The sequence below is a fragment of the Falco cherrug genome, chromosome 1 (assembly GCF_023634085.1).
Source record: "Falco cherrug isolate bFalChe1 chromosome 1, bFalChe1.pri, whole genome shotgun sequence".
In the NCBI taxonomy this organism is placed as follows: domain Eukaryota; kingdom Metazoa; phylum Chordata; class Aves; order Falconiformes; family Falconidae; genus Falco; species Falco cherrug.
The window spans coordinates 12,350,805-12,373,864 of NC_073697.1; the positions used below are offsets into that span (position 1 = coordinate 12,350,805).

At 44.9% G+C, this 23,060-nt stretch overlaps 1 long non-coding RNA gene across 2 annotated transcripts; it reads right to left on the reverse strand.

Moving 5' to 3' along the window:
* Positions 1-504: 504 nt before the first annotated feature.
* LOC129735228 (uncharacterized) lies at positions 505-22,637 on the reverse strand. 2 transcript variants are annotated; one of them, XR_008730633.1, is made up of 3 exons: positions 17,575-22,637; positions 13,342-13,418; positions 505-12,662 (listed from the first exon to the last, which is right to left on the reverse strand). It is a non-coding gene; the product is annotated as an uncharacterized LOC129735228 (long non-coding RNA). The 2 variants fall into 2 exon arrangements; XR_008730634.1 differs by having other exon boundaries at positions 505-12,799.
* Between the last annotated feature and the right edge of the window lie 423 nt (positions 22,638-23,060).

A 23,060-nucleotide genomic window follows, 5' to 3' on the forward strand; every position in this document is an offset into this window, starting at 1 on the left:
GTGCTCTGTCCCCTCAGGCCTCGGCGTACTCTGTCCCCTCAGGCCTCGGCGCGCTGCAGGGACACCGCAACGCGCGGGAATCACCTTAAAGGAAAGTCGGAGTGTTTCTAGGTCTCCCAGGCTGTCAGGGGAGCGCAGGAGGTATCTCCATGTCCTACTGGAGGTGACCCAGACAGTCGGGGCTGGCGTGTGTGCTCTGCTGGGTGAGGAGGCCCAGGGAACCGGGCTTGTGAGGCCTGCAGAGGCAACGGCCTGGGGGCACCCTGCAGCAGCCCACTGGCACCTCCAGCAGCTGCAGCGCTGAGAAAACGGGCTCTTCACACGGCAGTGGGAAGACGTAAGGCAACGGGCATTGCTGAAAACAAGAGAGGTTCAGGGGTGACACAAGGAGAAACTTGCTCCCCATGAGGACAGCCAAGCAGTGTAGCAGGCTGTCCTGAGAGGTGGTACAGTGCCCATCCTTGGGAGTGATTAAAGACCAACTAGATACAGCCCTGAGCAGCCTGATCTGACCTCAGAGCTGAGCCTGCCCTGAGCAGCAGGTGGGAGCAGAGACCTCCTGGGGTCCCTTCCTACCTGGAGGACTTGGTGAGTCTGTGCCGAGTCAGCCACATGCTGTCAAGTGCCTGACATGAAGTCAGGGACAACATCACACCAGGAAAAAAGGACAGCTATAGCTTGGTGAAACCAAATAATTAGATATGTCTGCAGAAAGAGAGAGTTTGGAAATCTTTAAACAGGAGAATAATGAGGTTACTATTTGACCTAGTTGACATGAAAACTTATAAAATATTAATCTCAAGAGCTTTGGAGAGGGTGATGGAGAGATGTACAGAAAGCTTGAGCAGAACAGAAGGGCTTGTTTCTGTATCATAGGTGGTTAATTTAACTAAAGGACAGTGTTTTGCTGTTCAGGAGAGAGGATTTGTGGTTTAAAGCCCATATATTTAAACCAATTCTGATCTCAACCCACCAAAAGGGAAACCGAGGCACAAGAACAAGGCATAGTCATTGGTTTCCTCACACCTGCAGGTTTAGTGTGCTCAAGTGCACTAATATTGTGTACAATAGGAACCCCTACACAACATATCTGGTTTGTGTCGCTAACTGTGAGTGTCTGAAGAGATTGATGTTCAGTCCATGTAGCATTGAAGTTATCAAAGGTGATGTGCTTAAGCTATTAACGTATCTGGTGAGCAGAAAGGAAATGAGGCTACGAGGCTGGAGCTCAAGCACACGGTAGGGCACCCTTTTCAGTAGGAGAGAGCAAGTGTTCAGGAAGTACAACGGAAAGCAAGGCAACGGGCTCTGCTGTGACCTACACACACGAATAATTGCAGCTCAACAGGACCTTTAAACGGTAGTGTGGTGGGCACTTACCTGCAGAAGCTCATCAGGATGTGGGACAGCAGCATTCATACTAAAAGCACACCCTCTTCCCCTGCCTTTTGCCCAAAATCACACAGGAAAAATGCTGAAGTTATAAGTTCTCCAAATATAAGAAGGAGCCCTCCAGCTGCTACGTGCTGTGATCTTCGCACAAGCTCTTCTCCTGCCTGTAGCTGCATAACCACATACTCTTTTTTTCCAGAGTGCCCATGCCTCGGTGTGTGATTACAGTGCTGCCTTTTGTCCTGTTCATTCCACATACAGCCTCAAGCCCTGCTTATTCTGTTTACTGTCCTCCACTGCATACAAGGGTAACACTTATGAGAGCTTCTGCTCTTCTCTCCTGTGTGGTACCCGGCTTCCTCACACATTAGTTTACTTTTGCAGCACAGTGATGGCACTAGGCATGTTATCGTTTCTACAGTAGGAGAACTAAGAGACTCAGGCTGAAACTGTTACAGTGTCTGGTAAATGCCAAGTACCAGATTGTTGCCAAGAGTTCTTAGCATTACAGGGCATTTCACATGTTCAAAACATAATTTCCATTAACTTCAAATACAGTGTAGGAACAGCATAGCAATGCCAAAATAAAATGGTGGTAAACACATTGTTCTAGTATTTCATGGTGGATATTAGCAAGTGGGGAAAAAATTAACATCAAACTAGAAAAAACTTGACTTGCACCCATTACCCACAGCCAGGCTGCTGCATGAGAGCTCAGCCAGCTGCTGAGCTATTCCCTTGTGGAGCAGAAAACAGGCGGTGGTCAGCCACGAATGGTTTCGTTCAGCCAACCTGCCCACCACAGGAGCAACCCCAAGCCAACACCTAGTAGGCTGCAGTGTTTAGCGGTCTCATCAATTTACTTCTTCACTTGTTTTGGCAGACTGCAGAGGCACCTCTAAGTTGGTGTTCAGCTTTCTTAAGTGTCCAAACAGACAAGTACACACGTTGGGATTCACAGTATGTCTTCAAAACATTAAGCATTTAAGCAAGTTTCTTCCAGCTGCTAGGAAATGGTTGCCTCTTTTATTTTCTTCTAAGCAGGGACCTGATGCTGCCTTGCTCTCCTTAAATGTTAACTCTGCAGCCAGCAATCTAATCTTATTATTGTTTATGCAATCCCTTGCCTTACCTATTATTTAATGCCAACCTCTGGGAGGAAAAAAAAGCCTGTTGCTCCCTGCACTACTCTGGCTGTGCATCAAGGATCCGTTGGAAACAAGCTGGTGATTACCAAAGGAAACAGAGTGGCAAAACATACAGAAAAAGGGGATGAGGTTGGACATGCAATCTCTGTTCCTTTACTTCCTTTGCATTTCAGTGTGGAAAAGCAGTAACAGTCTCTTTTAATCAAGTTCCTAAGACTCCTAATAAAACCAACGGTGACTCCTAGCTATGCTCCTAAGGTCACGGAATTAATGTAGAGGCTGGTAGCACCAGGACTTTGTCGCCCATGGGGAGAAGATGGTGGGACGAGGAGGAGTGACTGCTGTGCAAAAGGGCCATGGAGCTGCTTGCTGAAAGCAAGACAAATCCAGAGATTTGGTCTGTCTGAGGAGATTTTGGAAGGAAGTGTGTTTGGGTGATTTAAAATTGCCGTTCATCCCCTATGGTCTGCCTTCTGGCCCCTTCCTTACAGCTTTCCCCCTCTTTCTCTTCTTCTGGTCCTTTTCCCTCCTCTCAGTACTGAGCCCTGCCAGCTCTCGCCCAGCTTGCCTGTGTGCCCTGCTTAGCTGCACTTTTTGCCTCATGCAACCTAAGCAGAGCTCAGGTACAGCCACCTTGTAGCAAATGGTTTCTGTCCTCTCTAAGTAGGACAAGCTTTACTGAGACAGGAAAGGAAATGACCGCTTCCTAAAACTAGCATTTGAAATGCTAAAATAAGAAATAACCCTTTCAACACTCCAGGCTGTTGCTTATTTAATCTGCAATGCTACGTGTTTACAGGATACTCTATTTTCTGAAGGACAGTACTTGAAGGCTTAAATTGAGGCACAGTGGGTTGTTCTTTGGTGATTCCTGAACTGTGAACAACGTTCCTTCAGACATTTGTAACACATAATGGCTCCTCTAACATATGAAAACTTTTGCACCTCTATAGCAAAGCAGCAATATAATCTATTAATACAATTTACATTCAAAACACTCTCATTCTTGCTGCTGAAGTTGGTTATCACTGCTCCTTTGTCAGATGAGACAAAGCAGCTGCGATCAATACTTTCTTGGGTATCTGCTGTGGGGCTCCGGCACTGTGAATCTGCTGAAGCTGCAACATCAGCACATGTAGAGGCAGCCATTTATCTACAGTTTTTGTAGGAGGTTCCCAAATTCAGGGCTGCAGTGAATGGTCAGGCCCCTGTCTGTGTGCAAACACCTTGGGATGGTGGGTTTTACGGAATGGCTGGACAGTTTTCTTCAGCCTTTCTGCAGTGGGATGGTCAGAGCTACCCCAAATAATGCCAGAAAACCAGCACTTTTAAAACCCCAGAGACTGGATAGGTCAGGAAGTATCTGATCAAACCCAGGGAGACCCAGGGGTCCTACTGGGATGAAAGTAGGAAACTTTATTTTTTGGTCTAGCTTAAGCCAGGCATTGCTGATATAGGGAAAACTGAATGGTTCAAACTGCAAACCGTGGAATCTGCCCACAGGACGCTCACTGAGAAGCTGGGCGGCAAAAAGCACGTGTACTGCCTGCTGCTGGGTCCAGCCTCATCGTCCCGTTACAGGGGACTTGTGGGTGGATTTCTTTCAATGTATACTCCCAGGGCTTCCCTTGTGCTTTCAAGGGGGGAAAAGAATCACTGAGCCTAAGGAACCGTAGAAGCTTAGCTCAGCAGCCTGGCAATATTGTAGACGTGCTTAGATATGGAAGAGACAAGTTTGTGTCCAAGTTGTTTATCCTGAATGAATATTGAATTATTTCCTTGGGAATGTTTAACTTGATAGGAGAGACTAGACAAAGCGCTATCCTGAATACCTGATTTTCCAGATGCTTCTTCATAGCTAGGTTAATGGAGGTTGGGCTGTTTATTCACGAAATCTGAGACTCTGTGGGGATAATTTACAACTCTTGACTCCCCCATGCCTTGCTGGCTACTTTAAGTACCTTACCAGGTTCAGTAAATGGCATTTGCAGGTGTGAATTGTATGAGCAGCCTGAGCTCACTAACTTGAAGGATTTCTGTGGGTGATTGATTGCCTGTCAATAGGTTGTATTGCTTTGGAGATGGAAAAATCCAGAGAATGGATGCTACAGGAAGAAATACATATGTTCTCAAATTCTTTTATCATAATGTCATAGCATGTGCAAGCTATGCTTAAGGCTTGGATGATAGAGAGGAATATCCTGCAGGGTAGAGACACTCTGCCTCATACCACGTACAGAGCCAAATGCCATTCTTCCTATCTGCTCACCAGTATGGACAGAAGACTTCCCTCTGCAATTGAGTGCTCTACAAGACATTACTGTGTTTAAGTGACACTCCTCAGCAGATGGCCTATGGTTCCTAGTACCAAAAACGTGCATCTTTTCTCTATGGTTTCTTGCTGCATGCATTAAATAATAAATCCATCTGAGATGGTTACTGAGGGTGTCAGAATTTTTCTCTTCTGTATTTCATTTCTCTCTTTCCTCAGAGATAGTGGAGGAATAAGGCAGATAAAACTCACATTATTATAAAAAACTGAGTTACTCTTGAGATTCTTTTCTCCTTGAGTTTCTTTACAGCAAAAAGTGCCTGCATCTTGCTATATCCCAATCATTTGCCTGCCCGTAACAAAACCTCTAAACTCAGTACTGGAAACACAGAGAAGCGTTCACATTAAGTAATGAAGTAAACAGTGAGGGAAGTTTCCAATGCAAAGCTGAATTTGAACTTTTAGTCCACAAATTCTCATTAGGGTTCATCAGTACAGGAAGTCTTATGTAACAGATAAGGTTTCCTTGGTGTGCACATTTCTTACGGTCCCCTTGCCTAACATTTGAAATTACCTCTCATGCCCAAGATTGGAGGAGTTTATCGTATTTCCCAGCCTTTCGAATATACTCATTATCTAGAAGCTATTCTGTTTTCTAAATCAAATTCCATCCTAATCTAGTGGCTGCAGAGGCTCTGCATCTGCCAGATGATGTACGCAAACCACAGCATGTTGTCAGTAATGACATTCAAGCTATACTCTGTTCTCTTGTTTGGTCTGGGAAACTGGTAGTACTCTTTCACAGGCTACAAGAGTTTAGACTAGATGGGAACAAAACAAGGAATAAGGTAGATGGAAGTACAGGGAACCTGGTGGAGAGTTCTCTCCCAAAGACACGGAAGGGATGTGTCTTTCTGTCTCTACAGCATCACTTGACTAAGTTCACTGGTGGGTTTGTGCATCTGATTTACATTGCAGCAAATTGCCCCATGTCTACACTTTTGAGGGAGGTAGAGCAAAAGGCAATGAGGGAGCACATGCACGTGAACTTTTTGTAACAAGCTTGTTTGAATCCACTTTTTTTCGTCAGCCAAATAATTAGCGGCTGGCTCCACATAGTGGCTTCTCATGTAATTCCACTGAGTAGGGGGGGTGGTATTTGGTATTTTCTCTCTCAAAATAGCATTGCATCAGTTTTCCAGTGAGGTGTCGTTTACAAGCCTGAACAGTCTCATAGCCTTTGCCTTTACAAGCCTCTGAACAGTAGAGCAGTGAAAGCTGGCTGGAGTCCTTCTGGCCACTGCCAGTCCCACTTGTGTCTGGAGAGATTAGGGATTAGAAAGATGGTTGTGTTCTCATGCACATCAATGAGTGCAGTATCAGGTGCCTGCAGAAATAGGGATAGCGTATCAGTGGATGAGTTTGCCCTCTATTACCTTAAGGGTGCACTGAGAATTCTTAAAATAAAAAAAAAACAATCAACCAGAGAACTAAATGTATGGAAATATGGTACCAACCGAAGTCAGTGTCTGGCACTTAAGAAGTAACCATGCATATCCCACAACTTTGGCTTAGAGGTCTTACAGCAGACAAGTTTTTGACACATGGTTATGGAAAAGCACTCTGCCACTCAGAACTCTTACTTCATTTCCCCCTCTGGAGCCTTCTTCCTGGTAGAAGAAATCTCACAAAAATCTAAAAAACTCGTTTCTGCTGAAGCTGTCTTATTTTCCTCAATGCTCAGCTATTTAGCAGTGATCTGAGACATACAAACTTACAGCTCATGCTCCTTCAGTGCTACAAGCATGACTGATTGTATCAAGCATTTCTGCATGTCAAAGACAGCATACATGCTGCTGAGATGTAGCTGTTTACCTGGCCTTTTAGGGTGCTACAATGCCAAAGACACTCCTGTGAAACATCTTTCAGAGGCCAACATACCTATCCCCTCATTCTACTCATCTTTTAAAAATGAGCCATTTTTAAAGCAGAGGACTAAAAGAAGAAGGGAAAGGCATGCACCTGTTTTTATTGCCAGCTTCCAGCTTTGCAAGTGACAGTACCTTTTCTGCACAGTACCTCCTTGTCGCTCAGCCAAAGCCTGAGTTACTGACAGGGCTGTAGCGCAGTTCTGCGTACAGTTTGCTAGAGCTGAATCCCGGAGCTTTGGAAGAATCCTCTAGCAAAGGCAAAAGGTCAAAGGGACTCTCAGATCTTGCTGTTTGTTTCTAAAGCCCTTAACAATATTTATTTGCACATCTGAAAGCGAGGAATAATTTTCAGCCGAGTGAGGAGTTTTAAAGCTATGACAAGTCTGCTAAAAGTATCTCATTTCAGTAGAAGCTGTGCTGAATTAGATGCTTTACTGTAAAGCCCTTGTTCATGTGTGTGCTGTGCACAGCTGTGTGATTTTGTATCACTTTGCTAAGCTATGACCCCCCATGCTACTCGGAGGCTTTGATTTCAGTTGCATAAACATCTGTGTCAGCCTGAGAGGAAGCCAAGCTGATCCACACAAATAATGCTGGACTGTGTAATAATGTGTACTGTTAAAAGCATGACTAAGCTCTAATCAGAAACTTTCTGACACTTGTTAACAGCAAGATGGGTTCCTGTCTGCTCCTGATCATGCCATCTGTCCTCTCTGTGGGATGTGTGGTGTTAATGTGTAGCTTTCCATTAAAACATGATTCAGTAACTGGTACCAATCATCATCTCTGGGAACCATATGCACTTCTGGGACCATCCAGTGAGAATGGGGACTCTGATGTTCCTTTGAAGGTGCCAGCACACGCGACTCCAGCTGTTGAGTCTTCAGCTTACAGCACTGACAAACTCTCTTCTCGCCCTGAATGCCTGCTGTTTTGTGATAAGCTCTCTCTCGCGATGCAGTGACCGCAAGTCTGTAGGTGCAGTGGGTGGGCTCTTCCTTGGCCTGTCTCCGCACGGACCAGTTGTAAAAATAGATGAGGCGATGCACAGGTGTTTAAGAGGGCAGCGGGGGAAAGGAGAGAGGAAAAAAAGAGTCCTTTTCTTCCTGAGGATGCATATATAATGTATAAAGGCAAACTCTTTAAAGATCTGATGCGGCAGGACAAAATCTTGCCTGACTACATCATGTTAACACGTTCATCAAATAGCGCTTGCCCTCTTGAGACCCAGTTGACAGTTTGGTTCACACAGCAAGACCACAGTAAACAAACAAGTGCTGTGTATGTGCATGGCCACAGAGGGGGACCTCGGGCTCCGAGATGTAAGGAATCATAGCTGTCGTATGTACGGAATCATAGGATAATGCAGCAAGCAATAGAATGGCAACCTGGTGTCACATGAGATGAATAACTGACATGGTTAATGTACACGTGCAAATGCATCTGGATACTACTCTTTAAAGCTCTTATTTCTACCACACTGATTTTTGATAATCTGCCTCAGTTGAGAAGCAGATGGGGATGCTTAGCACTTGCATTTTCTATTGATAGAAGTAGCATGCTATAAGTGTGTGCACGAAACACCCCAAATGTCCATTGCTACAGCAAATCAAGTTTTTATAGCCTCTTCTTTTTAAAGACAGTTAACAATTCATTGTTGTATACCCAGTTGCACTACTATTCAATTCTGTCCAAGTTTCACAGAACGCAGGTGCGCAGTTTTAATCTTCTATCTCTGTGTAAGTCCCTCACTTCTCACTGTTTTTCAACAGGACCACTCTTTCCAGAAACTAGTCTGACTTGCAAACAAAAGAGAAAGTAAGGCAAGGTTCAGTACAGTGCAGCACTCACTCTCTAATCACATCCTTTCAATTCATTGAAACAGTGACTCCATAAAACAAAAATAATTTCTTCCAGACGTTTCTAGAGGCATGGCTAGTGTTTAGAATGGTGTTGCCAGAAAACGCTAAGAACCTGTATGTTTTTATTTAATCTTTGGTCTACAAATCTATGTTAAAATGCGCAAGAAAATATAATGTATACCTAAGTACTGTAATAAGTGGGTTGGCAAAATGCAGTCATGAATCCATACAGTCCTCAGCTGCGGCTGTGTACGGAGATCCCACGTGAAAAGCTGGGTTTGTTCTAATCACCAGCATGCCAATCATGTCGGATAGCGCTTTGTAGTAATTTAAACTCTCCGTGCTCTTTCTGAAAACATGCCTCAACAACACACAACTTAGTTGGCATCATATGTTAGTGGGGACTGTTATCGCCCTCCTATTGCTTATGCTCCAACTTAGGCAACTACCTTGAGCCTACTACTTCACACCAGCCAGTCTTGGGCAGAATTTTCCTTGGCAGTTTTTTCCTTCAATATACACAAGCCTTCTTTTGAAATTCTCAGGGCTGTTCTGAAATTGTGCAAACCTACAGTTAATGGTAGATCAGCTACACCTTGCAATGGCAGAAAATTAAAGCCACTGCTGTGGAACTGCTGTGCACACTACTTGCTTTCAAACATTGCTGAGAGCACTTACTACTTTTTTTCTTAATAGTGATAGTTCCAAATGTACGCTGCCAGTGTAGCAGTGAACGTTTATGCACCCACCTAGTGCTGAGAGAAGGGCTGCATTCTGATCAGTTTGCACAGGGAGGCACGCAAAGTAAAGCCATTGAAATAAGCTCCCTGTTCAGAGTGCCTCTATCTTGTTAGCAAGGACATCCACACATCCACCTGCACAGAGACAGTGCTCCAAATAACACAAAATTTGGGTTAACTCTCAATTAAAAATGTAGATGTTGAATCTCTTTCCTCCTCTGAAATGCCAGGTTGGCAATATCATTGGACCTGGGGGCAGACAAAATGCTCTTTTGATGAAGGATCTATTCTTGGCTGTGTGACAGACCCCCTAGGGAGCCTGCTACAAGTCATTTCAGGCAGCGCTTTCTGTAACATTTTGCCCTGGCTCAGGTCTATTTATTGTCATTGACTTCTGCTTGTGCAGGAGTAAGCCACTGCTAGGTAGCTCTGAAAAACCTGTGCTTGATCCTTCTGCAAGCTTGACTGAAGCCTTGAGCTTGACATGCTTCTCACTGACTGTAAAGCCACTCTCCTTCTCTTTTTCTCTCTCTCCATACCTTACACATACCATAGATGTAAAGATGTGGGATCCCATCTGGATACCTGTTTAGAAGCTAAATTAATTTCTGTAAAGCATTAAGACCCTCAGTTTAAATAAATCTGAAGTATCGCTAGTAGCTCGGAGCTTCTTTGGCTGCGGACCTATCAAAAGAGTGTAGAAAGATGGGGTGGGCAGATGCACGCTTGGCGAATTCATACTTCTGCTGAGTTTTTACCTGCTGCCTCTTCTGTCTTGGTCAGTCCCGTTCCATTAGTTGCCTGTTAGTGCGAGCTAAGCCACGTGCTGCGCTGATACATACCCTGCCATTCAGAAAGCTTAGGGCTGGCCTTGGTAATCGCGCCGGCCTGTGCTTCAGGGAAAACTGGCACAATAGCTCATCGAATGAACTGAGTCATTCTCCATGTACTTCCTGGAAAGATTATGACCAATGGTAATTGCTTGTAATGAACAGGCACCCATCTTTTCCAAAAGATTAACTTCCATTGCACAGGGGTGAGGTAATCTGCACAGGTTTATATCATACTCCCTGCTTATGCCCAGCTCCATTTTAAGATGGATCTCTTCCCTCAGGAAAGTTCATAAAATGCTTAGGTCTTGTCTTCATTTCTGAAGCCCCAGTGGTTTTCTTAGGCAGATGCATGGCTACAGAAAAATTTCACACATTTCATGTGTGAAATGCAAAGCAACAGGCTCAATAGCCCTTGGAGCAGGGAGAGGGCTCTGTTGGCAGGGAAGGAAGCTGTTCTGGGGGGTGGAAATGAGAGTCCCATGTACCATTAGAAAGGCCACTGCAGAAATGTGGGAGAATTGCAAGTCCTGACCATGCAGAAGGGATAAATTAATGCACATGCTAGCTTGTTCTGGCCATCCTTCCTTTGAGCAGTGCCCTGATATACCCAAGGACAAATGTTCTTTGATGTACCCATCTTGGACAGGACCTTCTGCTAACATAAACCAGGAAGGCTGGTGTAACTTCTGAAGCACCTGATCTCCCTGTTAGGGTGCTGAAAGGCAGCAGCTACCACACATTCACATACTCACTGCTGTCTCTCCCCCAGTGTCCCACAGAGCCAGGGCTGGAGCACAGCTCTTGGCATGCTTTTGCAATCCTACATGCATTCAGAGCTGGTTTGCTGCAGAGGAAAGGGCAGGAGCGAGAAGCAACCCGCCCTGGCTACAGGCGCGGAGCAGCTGTAGGTGTAACGCACGGATGTTCGGTGCTGCTGGAAGCAGTTACTAATGGCTGCAGATCTGCAAGCCCAAGTAGCTTATCAAATTATACTTGGGCCTACATCCCCCTCAGTAATCAAGGCTCTGCTGGCAGCTCCAATTACAAACTCTCTTTATCACAAGCTAATAACTAAGCTGTAAGCACTTAGTCTATGGCAGCACACTGTGGCAGCAAAGTCGTGGAGCATTTTGTTCTTAAAAAATGTTATTTCTATGGGTTGGGTTTTTGTTTGGGTTTTTTTTTTTTTTTTTTTTTAGGAACAGCGATTGCAAATAGTAAGAGAAACAATTAAAAAACCTGAGACACTCAGAAGTTCCCTAGGCTCATAAGATGGAAATGTGACCTGCTTTATTATGGAGGTTATTTCAGTATTTTTGCCTTTCTAATCTAAAAATGTTATTTATCATTCACCAACCAGTCACCATGTACTTCAGTATTATTACCTGCTTCCCTATTATCACAAAGGTCCGACAGTAAAGCCAGACCTAACAGAAAAGAGCCAGTGGATAAACTGTCACGAGTTGCCGTTTCTATCAAGTCTAGTTTTGAAAAGTGTTTACACATTTATTAGGCAGACCCTTCACTTCCTGGCTGTTTGTGCCTTCGCTGACATGAGCCCTGGCAGGCAGAGGACAGAAGTTGCGCACCAGCATATATGCAAGTGGTTGTGATTATTTCAGCAACATGTTTTCCTAAAAGCCATTTGGGGACACGGCTTTTCCATCCTGAGAGATTAAGCATGGAAGGTGACACAAGGCATTCCTGCAGCCATGCAGACACACACACACACAGGTGTACTTCTCTGCAGCAAGGATCAGCACTAAAGGATTTAAAGGATCAACCTAATAAGCTTTGGAGATTCCCTAAGCTATGCTGTCCCTAGAAAATGCTTATTTTTCCACTCCTAGGAAGTGCCACAGCAATTACAGAGAGAAGTTTGTATTCAAACTAGTGAACGCAGACTTGAGTTTGTGCTAAATCTGAGTATTTGCCTACAATATTTGATAGGAATGAAATAACATTAGTGTTTTGCAACTGGATTCAATAACAGCAGTGGCATCTAATTAGTTCCCGTCACCAGAGGGCATTGGAGGACAAGTTGATTTTTAGAAAGCAGGGGCTCTATCAATTCAGTTAAACCAGCAAATATTAATGAAGCCAGTGGACCTGAGACCTCCCTCTTGTTGGAACAAAATGAGCAGTTCTGGCACAAGCAAACGGGGAACAGGGCCCTGGGTCTGCCCCCCGCAGAGCTCCAGGCAAAGGGGCATGTCCTTGCTTGTCCACCTGCAGCTACACACACATCTGAGGACAAGCTTGGGCACAAATCTGGAACGTGACTAAATGGTGCTTCAGCGATTGCTGTGCACCCAAGTCACAAGTGTGTTGGGATAGCTCTTGAGGTACCAACCACTTACCAACGAAAAAATGCCGATATTTGGCATTCAGCTTCTTGGGTCCCCAGGTATGGTGCAGCAGGTTACTTCAGAAGACAGAATGCAGGAGAGGCAAAGTGCCCAGTGAGCTTCCTCCTGGAAGGAGCTGAGCAAGGGGCAGCAGGGCAAATTTGCACAGTCAGTCCATAGCTCCCCAGCCCAGGCCAGCTGTCTTGTAACACACCTACAGCAGACATGGAGACTACGAGGCTTTTCTAGGCTGCAGCAGTTTTCTTCTAATTCCTAGTTTGATTCATGAAATTAATTTCCATGTTAAACACAGATTCAGACGTTTACAGCAGGAGAGGATTTTTCTAGACCACCCCACTTGACTGAAGGGTACCTCTTCAGATTAGCAAAGGAATAAAACCAATCTGAGCCTGGAAACAGTATCAAAAGTACTTACTTTGTCTGGTGCCAAAATGGCAAATATATTTCAGTTATCAGAAAGAGATACCATCCATCAGCATCAAACAACGAGGCTTTCTATGCGTTATGAACACTTTGCTTTTAAATGGGAGGGAGCTGGCCAAGTGGCCCTGGTCTCTTATCACCATAAAATAGCAATGCTCATTGATAAACTATGACTGTGGCAAATTTATGTCCCATGTCAGATCCCCAAGGCTATGAGATCATTGACTTCAATTAGAGAGTGAATACTGCTGGGTAAGAGTCAAAGGCCTTTAAGTCTAAGGCAGGCAAAGCAGGGTCAGCTCAACACCCTAATAGTAATAATGTTCCAGGTTATATCAGGCAATTGTTTAATTTGGATCATATTCTATTACCTTGTTTTTCCTTTAGACATGGGGTTTTTTTTCGCTCCAGTTTTCGCTTCACTTCTTTCTTGCAATATGCTGGGCAACTGCAACAGTCAAGTGAGAGAGGGAAAGCAACAGGGTGTATTAATTTATTGGCTGTTTTAGATTTAAAGCCTTGCTAACTCTACAAAATACAATAATCAATGTATGGGCCTTTCCAGCACATCACATATTCAAGAGGTAGCATATATACACTGCCAACAATGCTAACTTGTTCATTTCTCTTTAAAAGCCAGGTGGTCTCCAGAAAATGAATACTCAGAGTTGTCACATTGACATTGATTTGGACTATGGGAAGGACAAGAAACTATCTTAAAGCCCTTATAGAGAATGCTTCCAAGTTGTCCATGAAGTTTAAAATAATGGGGATCTGACATGAATTCATGACTTGTGTTGATACTGGGACATGCCTCAAAACAAAATGCATCCCGTTCTTTAGCCTGTATAACTTGCCTTATTCTTCTCAAAGTTTATCATCTGGAAAGACATATTTTCTCACCAACACCACATCCTTACACTTTTTATATAATCAGTAGAACAGACTCAAAATTACAAAAAGCAGGGACTAAACAAAGCAATACATCTGTTGGGACACTTGTTTTTTGCACTGGTCTAAACATGCATTAGTGTGCTTTTAGCAGGAGAACTATTACAAGAAATTCTGAATTTTAATTTATTTTGAAACTTAATTTTTGCATTTTAAACTATGTTAAATTGAATTTCTTATCCAGGTAGAAGTAGTTTTTAAATTTCAAAATAGAAAGCTGGTTGGAATATTCACCTTTTTTGCCAGTTAAAGAGTTGACCTCCTTCTGTTCCCCTTTGGGGAAATGTGGGATTTAAAGAGATAAGTAAAAACAGAACCAGAATCTTAAAATAATACTAAGTTAGCAAATGCCCGAAATGAAATTTTGATAAAGAAATAGAACCACAGTAGTGCCCATAAGAAATTAAAAAGAGATACATTTCCAAAATGACCTAAAATGCTTTTCTTTACTTTAGAACTAGCATAAGTTGTGAATGATACTGAAACAATACAACTTGAAGTACATTCCAATATTCTCTGCCCATGGTTGTGCTGTGCTTATTTTAGGCTATGGGTATTTTAGAAGAGAACGCTGCTTATACAGTCATGCCCACGTATGGTAATGTGCACATAGCTCTATCCACCAGGGAAACTAAAGCACAATTTATATGTTGATGCACTTGAAAGTTAAGATAGTTGAAATGCTACTTCTCTACCTGCAACTCCAGATTTTGGCAGGTAGGCATTCCCCTACCATTTTATTTATTGCTTTATTTACTTTCTCCAGTCATTTTTCTTTTAGATCACTCGAGCAAGGCTTCCTAAAGCAACAGTACCAGTCAGAGAAAACAGATCAAAACTTCCCTTTTGGTCCCCCTCTAGTGCAACGCTGCCTGCTTCCCGTAACTCCTCAGTGCTTACAAAACAGATCTGCACCAACTTCTGTGAGCTGATGCTTTTCTGCAGCTTCAGCAAAGGACCCACAGCCTCTCGTCTCTTTGCTCCCTTCTTATTTTGAGATGCAGGTGAGGGAAATTCCAACATTTCCTTGCAAGCAGCAAGGAAAACCTCTGTGCACTGCTTTTGCCTTGTAGGCACTTCAATAATTTGCAGAAGCAGTAAACCAGTCTTGTGAGACAAGTCACACTGTGAGGCTTGACCGCTTGAGCTGTTCCTGGTCAGAAATAACAGCTAATGTATGAAGCACTTGCATGTAGCTCCCACTAGCCCTCACAGGAGATACCATTTTTCTGGCAAGTGAGGCAGCCAGGATGGTAGAGAAGAACGTGATCAAACAGGAGAGGGGGTTACAAGTCTGTCCAGGCTTTGTGACAGATTTTGAGAGCAAGAAGTAAATTTGCCATCAACAGACTTTCAATTCTTTCATGCTTGGTCCTTTCTATAACACGTTTACAAATAAAGTGTTGTCACTCTGAAGTTGTCACAGTGCCTGTGTCAAGTGCCTGGGTAAGGACTGCGTTGCTTGAGGCACCAGTAAGCAAAGGAGAGCAAGGATGGAAGCAGCTTGCACACGCTATTGATTACACAAAGAAGAACCAGCCTGCTGAAATCCAAGAAGTGTCTAACACTAATTAGGAATAGACAGAAATGGGACATATTATATTTCGTATCAATACAACACATAACGTGCAGTTTCCCACAAGCATCCCCTTCCTCCTCAGGAAAATAACTAATGGATTTTAGGAGCTGAGGGGGGCGTTTTCTGTCAGAGGGGTGCAAGAGTGCTGTGGAATGGAAGGAAATACGACTGCCATGCGCAGCAGGGAGAAGTGCTACACACTCATGTCAGAGGCCCCGGATCTCAACGGAAGATATTTATAACTGCCTCTGAAGAAGATGAAAGTAGTTCTTATGCTGAGAAAGGGAACAAAAAGCATTACCTAAAAATAAACGTCCCAAGTCAATGCCACCTATTTCTACATCCCCTGTTTCAGAGCTGGCTAAATGAACTATATCAAGAAACATTCGGGTTGTTCGAAGAGTAATAAGGCCATTCTGGAATTGGAATGTCTTTTACTCTCCAATGCTGCTAATTTATCAGCAGTTTTCTGTACTCTGCAATATCATCTCTCACTGAGTTGAGAAAGGCAATTCAGTCAGCACAAGGATGTTAGCTGATCCAGACAGTGACCAGGGTAAGGTGACCGATGAAAGCACACGTTAATTGCGCTCCCATGTTACTCGGTTTAACTCCTGCGAGCCTCCAATGAGCATTGCCAGGCTACGCTTTGAGCTGGCACTCCTTCTCCACCGCTGCTTCCACCAGAAAACGCAGAGGGCTTTTCAAGCTGAAGGAGGCTGAAAACTACCCCCGACTGGTCTGTGCTCGTTCAAGAATTTCAAAGCACTCTCCAAATGACTTTGCAGAGTTTCACCAGACTCCAGATCTGTGAGCTATCGCACCCCCCTGGGGGGCAAAGCCGCTGCTGAGCAGGTGGAGCTGGGAAGCTCTCTCAGCTCTGCCGGTTTGGCTATGGGGCAGTCTGTGCTTAGCAGGGGTGCAGAGTAAAAGAAACAAACTAGAAACCGTAAACAGGATACTGTTCTCCCAGTCGCTGTAGATTCAAGGAAAAAATGGCAGACAGTGGGTCATTGCTGCAGACCGCCTCTGTCCTGGTTTGATTTCAGGGAACTCCCTCCTAAGCAAGCAGCCTGCCTAGGCTAAGTGAGCCTCATTTGGGGCTTGTACCCTTTCTCCGAAAAACAGCCGGGCTATCATCTGCTCTTCCTTCTCTTCTGGTGCCATCCCATAGAGACGCAAGCTGCCCCCTCCTCACGGGCATACCTCTCTGCTGTGGGGCCCTAGCACTGGGCCTTCACTTCTATAAAGGTCTTAATTTCAAAGCCTTTCAAAGGTCTCCATCGTAAAAAGCCCTTTCAAAAAGGCCGTCCTTAATAATGCCTGCTGTGGGAAAGCTGGGTTTTCAAGTGGATTCAGAGTCTCCACTTTTAGACCGGGACTTGCATTTGTCCCCACTCAGATGGAATAGGCGAGCGGCTGGAGGGCAGGCAATACGCCTTAGGGCTGTGCTCAGAAACCATCTCTGCCTCCAACTCCAACAGGTCACAAACACACGAACAACAACTAAACATACAATCTGGATAATACAGGGGCAAAATAGCAAGCCAGCCCCGTATGTACGCATACCGCTGTGAAGTCAGCTCAGTAGGTGAGTCAGACGAAAAGCAGAATCAGAAAAGAAGTTTACAGGCCCATCTTTTTAAACTCTGCTCTACGTTGGAGATGGCTTTTCTCCTCCTCCTCCACATCTGGGCCCGGGTGAGGCGGGCACTGCTGTCCTGGCTTAGCCACCCTGCTGCTCCTGGCGCTGACAGTCACCTGCTGAACAAAACCACCTGCCGCCTTTGCTTGCCAGCGACACCCAGGCAGCCTTCCTTCCCAAAGGGGTAATTTCTTAAAGTGAAGGAGAGGCTTCTGCTCAGGAAATGAAAACAGGGTTCCTGGGGCTGAGGTGGCGGAGGGCAGCTCTTCTGGCAGTAGTTCTGGCGCACCCCAGCAGAGGGCAATGGCAGATGTACAGATGCATCCATCACTGCACGGCACCCCTGCCGTGTAAAGCAAAAGTTCTCCCTTCCCTGCCTTGTCACAACCTAGGGAGCCGGGCTGGGCTAACACACGGAACAAAACCTACCTAGAGCTGAATCAAGGCCCAGCGGAAGATCTGTCAGCGCATAACTAGCCAGCAGCAGGAGCAAAGCTTTCCAGATCTGTCCTGAGTGACAGCAGCCTGTCAAGGAAAGGCCTCAGCAGGATTTTCATTGTAAGATCAGAAAACGCACGTGGTCTGGCTTTCTTGCTGTGCTGTTTTAAAGAAAACAGATAAGTGAAGCTATATTTCTCCTCTGGCACATCCACAAACGCAAACCGGAAAGGCTAAGCTGGAAGTGGCTGGTGTGGAGGAGGGAAGGGCAAAGAGATAAGGTGGAGACTCAGACATCAGGGAGAACCCTGGCTGCTTTATCTCTGTTCATGGAAATGGTTTCATTTTGGAATCTTAAGGTTAGCCTCGATGTCCTTTTGAAAGGGACTGACAGGGGTTCAGAGCAGAATTTGTTAAATGTACACGTACCTAAAAACGAGAGCCAAAATTTGAGGCAGTTAAGCTGGACTCTCTTACACCGGATTTTTGCACTTTTCAGTATAAAACCTGGGATGTCTCAATTTGGGGCTGAGAAATAGAAATGTCCAGAACCAGCAACCACTTAAAAACCCATGCCAATAAGACTGTATGTCACATGCACTGAAATGCAATGACCATTCATTAATTATGCAGGCGTGCCACAAAGGCATGTAAGAAAACTGTTTTGACCAAGGATGTGAAGAAACGTTTACAAATCCTCTCACAGCAATAACCATAAATAACAAGTAAACAGCGACAGGAGCAACTGCTGCTGTAATATTGCTGTCATTTGTTGTGTGTGCATCAGCAGGCGCTGCAAGGGGAAATGACTGCTGGAGGAAAGAGAAATATGTTGCCAAGCAACACGAGACCCCGGCCGGGGGGACCCCCTCCCCTGCCCAGGAGCAGACAAAGCTTCCCAGGCCTTCTGGCTTTAATGTACAACCACTCCGAAAGCTAAGCCAGCATCCATCACGGGAGAGTGGACACGGGCAGAGCGAGCGAGCAGGAGAGGGGATGAGAGCAGAGCCTCTAATTGGCAAGGAGAGGCTGCAGAGGCCAAAGGAAGAAATGGCAATTGCACCATGAAGGGGTACAGAAAGGAGCTAGGGGGGCAGACAGAAGCCAAGCCAGGAAGAAGCAGCCGACCTGGGAGTGTGGCTGATCCAACAGCACTTGGACCAAACCCCGCTCCAGCATGGAAGGGCTGGACCTGACTGGGGCTGCCCTGGTTGCAGAGAGATGGAGCAGCGTGGAGTAGAAGGAAGATACTCTCCAGGGTTTTTTTTTTCTTTTCAAAAAATGCCCGTGTAACTGTAAAAATGTGTGTAAACCCACAACATCAGCTCTTTACGTTATTCTTCTGGGTCCCTGCATGCTCTGCGACCTGCCGGATGGGAGGAGGATGCAGAGTCTGGAATTCAAAGCTCAAGGGCAGCAGCCAGGTACCTGCTCTGGTTCCTGTCTCTGCCATTAACCTCCTCTGTTAGCATGGCTAAGTCACACAAGACTTTCAAGCGAATCTCAGGGAACTGGCCATCCCACCCGATAGAAACTGGGGAGCAGCTGAATGCGTAATTACAGCAGGCACCTTGGAAAACCGTCAGTTTTTCAGTTGTGACAATGACTGGGACTGCTACATTTCCCTGGTAGCTGGGGTCAAGCAAGCATCACTCTGACGCCGAGAGCCAACTTTTACCAACAGCGTCTCTCAAAAGTTGAAGATGCCGGCAACAAATAACGGCGCACAGTTGTGACTCTCTAATGCCAGCTGCACTGAAGGGCCGGCCAGGCTGGAGGGCCTGGCGCACCAGCTACCTGAGCGAATGCTGAGATCTGCCTTATCGCCTAAAGGCATCGCATACGGCTGAACATGAGCACAATTTACCTCCTACTTCCCAAGCATGGCTGATTTCCACAAAGATGAAATTAAACTTCCTTCTGTATGGATGAAAAGACTCCCTCAAGCTGAAGTGGTTCACTAATTAAAATAGCCCTTTGTCCAAGGTTAGCAAATTGAAAAATAGCAAGTGCTACGTTGTCACAAATCTACTAGGTGTTGTGAGGGGAAACTAGAGATGTACAACCAACATGTCTTCAAATCTCTTGCTGAATCTCTGTTAATCCCCTGCATTCCAGATATCAGAGCAGTCACGCCGGCCTGGGGATCTGCTTCCAGTTGGTCAATAGCAGCAGGAAAATCTTTAAACCTCCTTTTGATCCAGACATAAGTCGTGCAGGATCTGCATCTTGCAGACCAGCCCTCGGTTCTCCCAAGACTACCTGCTGCAAACCGGAGATACGGTACGCAGAGCCAGCGGGACTGCGCGATGCAGAAAGTATGCTAACGTTTGGAAGCACTGCTGCCTCCCAGCTCCCATCACATATTAATGAGCTGTTATTCATGGATGAAATGCTGCCAATTTGTATTACACAGGCAGTCAGGCAAGATGATCATGTTGGCCCACAGCAGCTTTAGCCTGTGAGGGAGGCGTGGAGTGTAAGCCACACTGATTTCCATAGGGTGAAGATTCTGGGAGGGTTCCTTCTAACCTTCAGGCGTAATCACATGTCCGGACAAAAGAAATGTGACTTTGCCTAATTCTCTCCTCAGACATTGCGTGACTGCAGGGCCCACCACATCCCATCTCCAGGCTGGTACCTTTTGCAGCACATGTTATCTCTCTCACAAGGCAAGTGTTCTTCACAAGGGGAGGAATGAGAAATAGCTTTGTATACCACATTTGCTTCTCCTCTTCTGCTGAATGGGAGAGGCAAGGTTTGCAGAATCCCCTTCTTCTGTTGGGCTGTACCTCTTTCTGCTTGTTCCAAGAAATGTTCAGGTTAGGAGCAGGAGGTCTGAGACATGGGAGGTGAGGAATATTAGGCCTCTACCCAGCTGTATGCCCCAGGTATTCCGTGATCCCCGTATACACACAGGTTTTTCACATGGCAGTGCAGATGTGCTTGCGTGTGCACCATTTTCCTGAACGGCTTCCGATAATCTCTCCCAATCCATTGCACTTCTGAGTTCCTCAGAGCCAAGAACTGGTGAAGGTCTTTTAAGAAAACCACCACGTTTTTTAACAGAAAAGCACCGTTTTAACAAAAAACAACCCCACACCTTAATTACGTGAAGGTACTTCTTAAAATGATCCAGGCTCCTCTTGTTGCTGCTATTTTGAAAGCCTGCTATGATTACAATGGGATGTTATGCAAGACTGGCACAGTTTATGTTTTATATACATATGCAAAAATACATTATTCTGTATCGCAGTCCAGAATTGCATCCCAGATACATTCTTGCAATTTCCAAAGTAAAAAAAGTGTAATGATAACCAAAGGTCAGAAGGAAAACCAAGGAATCCTGTGGACATGCAGGCATGTGGGAATTCATGTGCGTACAGCAACTCACATTCACACTGATGGGAGTTAAAGCACGCCTATCTTTTGTACACCCAGATGAGAACACCATGAAACAATTCTTTCCTGACTTATATCCACTATTGATGGAGGTGACATAAGGCTTCAGAAGGTGCAGATGAGGGAAGAACCCAAACCTCTGGCTGCTACTCTAATCCTTTTAAATCTGCTCTGCCACCACCACCAAAAACAGCCTGATCTTTTGCCACTGGTGTCCAGAGGACAGGGAGGGAAAACGAGGATCTGTTTTACCATTTGGTAACACTACCACAAAGCAGGGGACTCTGAATAACCAGACTTTAAAATGAACTGGATAAAATGGACTGTTCATCCTTCCTCTGAGGCCCCATACAAAGTATGTATGAACCAACAGCAGGCATAGGTTACAACTGATATTCAGGAGGTAGAAATAGGAACATTTGAAGGAATAAATGTATTTTCCTCCTCTTTCACCTGTTTCATAGTTCTGATAAATTTAAAGCACGAGTATAACCCAGTGCCACACAGGCCCGTGTTCTTGGTAATATACTGTTGAAAAGCAGAGTAAATTAATAAACTGCAGAGCTCACTCCTGTTGTTGTTGTAGCTAAACTGCTTTTGATACGTGAGCCAGCCTCATACATTCTAATAGTCTTGATTTACCCTATAAACGTTTCCAGTGAAATATATGAGAGTTCAGATATGTTTTCCCTTCCAGCCAGAGGAGCCTCCCTGTTCTTCAGAAGAAGTGTCTTCTAGGAAGTGTCTAAAAATAAAAGATGCTGCACTGCCACTTGTGACTGGCCTGTAAGAAGTTGCACCCCAGCATAAACTGAACACTGCCCTTTGCAAAGTTTTTTCAGCTCTTTCGGAGACAAAAACTGAGCAGCTTTGACGGTGTAACTCCATTAAAAGAGCTTATTTGATCAGTCTGGTTTCAAGCTTAAAATGCTTTTGGTCTCACTACCCCAATCATCTGCTTTCTTGTGACAGCAGTTCTGTCACCCTCCTGGGATTTGCCTTTGCTGCTGGTCAACAGGCGCTTCCCTACAGAAAGAAGAGCCGGCCTCTTTGGCAATGTCTGCCAGGTCAGCAAAAGGCAGGACCACTAATTTGCCTTAAATCCTGGGGCCATGCAGATGCTCAGCTCTGACAGACAGCTGCTATGTGGAATAGCAAGTCCTGTCCCTACCCGATGCCTCAGTTTCCAGTGCTGTAAACTACAGTTACAGAAACTTGTTTTCCCTGTAGGGCACACACACAAACTACAGTGCAGCAATAAAATACCCCTGTTGCCAAATGGGAAAGACCTAGGTCTGGTAAGATACCACCAGTACATTTGACTTCATGTTACATTTTGCTGCTCAGGGCTTCTGTTCTTGCTTTGGAGAGAGCTTTGGACAGCTGCAGAAAATGCATGTGTTTACAACAGCAGAAATAAGCAAAGCACATATGAAATACATGCAAGTGAAAGAAATGCAGAATCAAATTACATTCATCAGAAGCAAGCTGAGAAATCAGCCACAGACAAACTGTCAAAATGTCCTGACATAACTGGAGAAATCTCTTCGTTGATCCTGTCATCTATTTATATATTGGGGCTTATACACATCATAAAACTCTGTGCATCTGAGGTACGACTGTGTTTCCACAATCATAAATAAACTCAGCCTTCTTTTGTATGTGATCTGACTTTCTGTTCTGGGTTGCACAAGGAGGAAGCATAACATTGGCTGCGGACTATGTATGACTAAAAGCATTATAAATCTATAGGCAACTACAAACTCTGCTACCAGTGGAAGGTGAACAGAGTTTTAAGCAGGCACTAGCTCAGCCATAATGGACATGCAACTTATATATTTCTGTGGATTTAATCCCCTGCCCTAAATTCTATTCCCGTCTACTTTTGTCAGTCTTTGCTGGATTTTGCGTGTCCACTGCCATTTTGAAATTCACACCCTTTGAATGAAGTAAAAAAAACCACCCGTAGTTCAACGTCAGCTGGCCTTAAAATGTATAGCCCTTGTGGTTTTAGGTTCTGTCAGAGTTTTACTTCATTTCCCTATATCAGCAGGGTGACAGTGCTTGAACACTTC